We start from the raw sequence: 4,675 nt of genomic DNA on the forward strand, positions 1-4,675 counted from the left end.
AAAGATGTTTATTTTGGTTGGAGGAAATCATATTAGGTTTAGTGAAGCAGTTGAAATTTGTGATGTATATTGAAGAATGGATTTAACTTTGACAGGTAGAGATTGGATAAAAAGCATTTGAGATTTAGAATGAGTGCATGAAGAGACACATAGAAATTGGAAAAAATTGAAAAGTAGGCAGGATGATTAGTAATCAAAACTGACTGGCTGCAGAGTAGGAGACAAGGAGTGATTAGTGAAAGATAAAATTGGAAAGATAATTGGTATATCATAAAGAGTATTTAATTTGCTAGAGTTTGGTCTTCACTCTGTAGAAAGTGAATACCCCTGCTAGGGTTTGGCTCTTTCATCATTGTCATCATCATCATCATCACCTAATCATGGATAAGCCGTATTTTCACAGTCTTTCTTTCTTTCTTTCTTTCTTTCTTTCTTTCTTTCTTTCTTTCTTTCTTTCTTTTAAAGATTTATTTATTTATTTGAGAGAGAGGGAGAGCAGGGGGGAAGGATAGAGGAAGAGGGAGAGAATCTAAAGCAGACTCCACACCAAGCGTGGAGCCCGATGTGGGGCTCGATCTCATGACCCTGAGATCATGACCTAAGTTGGACGCTCAACCAACTTCGCCAGCAGGTGCCCCATATTTTCACAGTCTGAACTAAAATGTGAATAAAATAACTTTAGGAGTGTTGTATGAAAGGAGAGAAGGTTAGCACTTCCCTTGACAAGGATGGAAGAGGCCCTTGGGCCTGACAACATGCATACAGTTAAGGCATTGCCACCTACTTCGTGGCATCTAACCAACGGTTTTTACTATATGGTGGCTAACTAACATAATAAAAAAAATAACTTTAGGAAACATTGCTATTTTCATAAATCCTATAACATAAAATCCAAGAAAAACAGTATGTTTACATTCTGCATAAGTAACCTCATGCTAGGCTTCTTTAGAATCTCCCTGTCTTCCTATCAGATTGCTTCCCTTAGGTCCCAACTAAATAGAAATTCTGGAGCTGTCATTCACATAAAATTTAGTTGAAAGAATAATTTATTTCAAAGGCTGAACAATAATAGATTTAACGTCATAGCTCTGAGATCCTTTTGTGCAAATGTAACTTGTAGAACACTCGGAAGTAAAGGAACATTTAAATAGATTTGATTATCTGGTTTGGCTTATTTGAGCACCAGGATCTTGACTAATATCCAGGTGTTAGACCAGGTATCTTTTTATAACAATGCTTGGAAGAGGTGTGTTTTGTTTGTTTGTTTTTAAGTAAGCTCTACACCCAATAAGGGGCTTGAATCATCACCCCCAGATTGAGTCCTGTGCTCTACCACCTGAGCCAGCCCCAGGTTTTTTAATGTAGGGCTTATGAAGATAATAAACAATTCACAGGGAATAATGGAACTCACAATGTAGAATGAGAATTACATACATTTAAAGATACTCTCAGGGTGCCTGGCTGGCTCACTCTTGATCTTGGAGTCATGAGTTTAAGCTCCACATTGGGGGTAGAGATTACTAAAAACAAATAAATAAACTTAAAAAAAAAAGATACAATAATTAAACACATCTGCAGTTATTAATACTACCCGGTAGGGCTTTGATAGGAAATTCTATGCTTCTCACTAGGATGTCTCAGTCCTCAGTCCAGATGCAGCCTGATTACATTCTGAATTCTTAAAAGATTATTTATTTATTTATTCGACAGAGATAGAGACAGCCAGCAAGAGAGGGAACACAAGCAGGGGGAGTGGGAAAGGAAGAAGCAGGCTCATAGCGGAGGAGCCTGATGTGGGGCTCGATCCCACAACGCCGGGATCACGCCCTGAGCCGAAGGCAGACGCTTAACCGCTGTGCCACCCAGGCGCCCCTACATTCTGAATTCTATATTCTTTCTCAGAATTGTCTGTGTCACATTGATAACTTCCTTGTTTTAGGGCCATTGTCATTATTTCCATATTAATCTTATTCGATGCTAATGAGATTTAATTTTAAAATTAATTTTAAAATTAATTTAAATGTTAATGATTTTTAAAGTACTGAGTTTTATAATCTGATTTCTGGGGTGTTTTGCTTCTGCCATTTTACTCTGCAAACTTTCTGCCGTGATATCCCTATTAACTTGATAATGATATCTAATCTGTGTCATCTGTCTTAAATATGTGTATTTGGTCATGACCACTATTTGGTGAGTTGTAGGTGATGGAAGGGATATTTTAAGTTATAGCTTACTACTAGGCCATTTCCTTCTTTCTTTCTTTCTTTTTTTTTTTTAAGTAGATCCATGCCCAGCATGGAGCCCAGGGCAGGGCTTGAACTCATAACCTTAAGATCAAGAGTCGGACATTTAACTGACTGAACCAACCAGCTGCCCCACTATTAGGTCACTTCTTTCTTTCTTTCTTTCTTCCTTCCTTCCTTCCTTTCTTTCTTTCTTTCTTTCTTTCTTTCTTTCTTTCTCTTTCTTTCTTTCTTTCTTTCTTTCTTTCTTTCTTTCTTTCTTTCTTTCTCTTTCTTTCTTTCTTTCTTTCTTTCTTTCTTTCTTTCTTTCTCTCTCTCTCTCTCTTTCTTTCTTTCTTTCTTTCTTTCTTTCTTTCTTTCCTCCCTTCCTCCCTCCTTTCCTCCCTCCCTCCCCTCCTTCCTTCCTTCCTTCCTTCCTTCCTTCCTTCCTTCCTTCCTTCCTTCTTTCCTTCCTTCCTTCTTTTTTAAAGATTTATTTATTCATTTTAGGGAGGGTGGGGGCAGAGGGAGAGGGAGGTTGAGAATCTGCAGGAGACTCCCAGGTGAGTGAGGAGGCCAACACAGGGCTCAGTCCCAGGACCCTGAGATCATGACCTGAGCCAAAATTAGAGTCAGGCGCTCATCCTACTGACCCACCCAGGCACCCTGGACTTTACTTTTCCTTTCAATGAAATTAAAGAAACATTCTTTTGTTGTACCTGAGTAGGTCTGAAAACAATGGTCTTTTTTTTTTTTTTTTTAAGTAAACTCCACTTCCAACGTGGGGCTCAAACTCATGGCTCCAAGATCAAGAGTCACATACCCTACCAACTGAGACATCCAGGCACCCCAACAATTTTGTTCTTTTAAATGCTTTATTTCACTTAGACTAACATGGCAACCAACCTCCTCGAATGTTCCACACCGTCTTATATAGAAGTTATTTATCTCAACAATTTTCCTTTATAATGGATGGCAGTTTGCCAGCCACTTTGTATTAAAACCGAAACTCACAGAAATGCAATTTTTTAAATTCATTAACCTTTATTCAGCTTTTATGATAACAGATGTAGAAGGATCGTGTCATTTTTCTGCAGTGTATGATCTAATATAAATTGGGTTTGTCTGACCTTTTTCTGACCTAAAGAAAAGGGCTTATAAAACTAAAAGAAATCTTTCCACAGGTTTTATGAATACTGAATTTCTCTTCTGATGTCCTTCTTCGCTTTCATATCATAAGGTCATTTCACCCTAGTTCATTTCGGGATCAGACAAGTCAAGTCAAATTAACCCTTTCTGGAACTGGATTTAACTTGGTTTAACCAATTTGCTGCCTCACGTGATGGCTGAAAATCATGGATATTTGATGCATAGTATTGTGCTATTGCTCGAATTAGGTGAGCTTGTAAATTTAAGAATAACAGATATATTTAACATAAATTATATGGATTGATCACTTTCATAATGCTAGTTTATAAAGAAAAATAATTTGCTTTTTAAATTGCACCTTGAGCTGAAAATAAATCAATATATTTAGTGCTATTACCTATCCATGATAATTATCAAGTATTTGTGTAGCTTTGTTAGAAGTGCTCATACAGTTTATTTAGACACCTAAGAATAATAGTATTTATTTTTTTAAAGATTATTTATTTATGTATTTGAGAGAGTGAGAGAGAGACAGCGTGAAGGAGAGAGCACAAGTGGGGGAGCAGCAGAGGGAAAGGGAGAAGTAGACTTCTCACTGAGCAGGGAGCCTGTCATGGGGCTCAATCCCAGGGCCCCAAGATCAGGGACCAATGGAAGACAGTCACTTAACTCGTTGAGCCACTCAGGCACCCCACCTAAGAATAATTAAACACACATTTGTAAATATAAGAAGCTAAGTGGTACAAAAGTACCAGAGCTGTTGACTAAATCATAATTCTAATTCGATAAGGAAACTTGTATGCCAACTTAGAAAATCCTCTCTATTTCCTTTTTTATTTTGTTAAAAGATTTTATTTATTTATTTGTCAGAGAGAGAGAGAGAGCACAAGCAGGGGGAGCAGCAGACAGAGGGAGAGGGAGAAGCAGGCTCCCTCAGGGCTCCATCCCAGGACCCTGGGATCAGGACCTGAGCCGAAGGCAGATGCTTAGCCAACTGAGCCACCCAGGTGCCCTGAAAATCTTCTCTATTTTCAATAAAAGCTTGGATTGTTTATTACTGACTTAATTCTTTCATTCAGAGTAAAAATGTGGTATTTATAAATGCCTCTTTTAGTCACCTTCTTCAGTTATAAAAGAAAACTAGAAACATACCTCCACCTCTAAACATAGTATTTCCACATATTCTTGCTTTCTTTCTTCCTGTTTCAGAGGAAGAATGATCCTGACCTTGATCACACCCCTTTTGCCTATTCTAGAAGGTTACTTTGTCCAGGAGTTGTTTCCTTCTTTTCCCCCCAATTTTT

The 4,675-nt window shown here is 37.9% G+C and overlaps 1 non-coding gene across 1 annotated transcript; it reads left to right on the plus strand.

Moving 5' to 3' along the window:
• The first annotated feature begins 684 nt into the window (after positions 1-684).
• On the plus strand, positions 685-810 carry LOC113255856 (U6atac minor spliceosomal RNA). Its single transcript, XR_003316475.1, has one exon. It is a non-coding gene; the product is annotated as a U6atac minor spliceosomal RNA (small nuclear RNA).
• The last annotated feature ends 3,865 nt before the right edge of the window (positions 811-4,675 follow it).

The sequence above is a fragment of the Ursus arctos genome, unplaced genomic scaffold (assembly GCF_023065955.2).
Source record: "Ursus arctos isolate Adak ecotype North America unplaced genomic scaffold, UrsArc2.0 scaffold_11, whole genome shotgun sequence".
NCBI lineage: Eukaryota > Metazoa > Chordata > Mammalia > Carnivora > Ursidae > Ursus > Ursus arctos.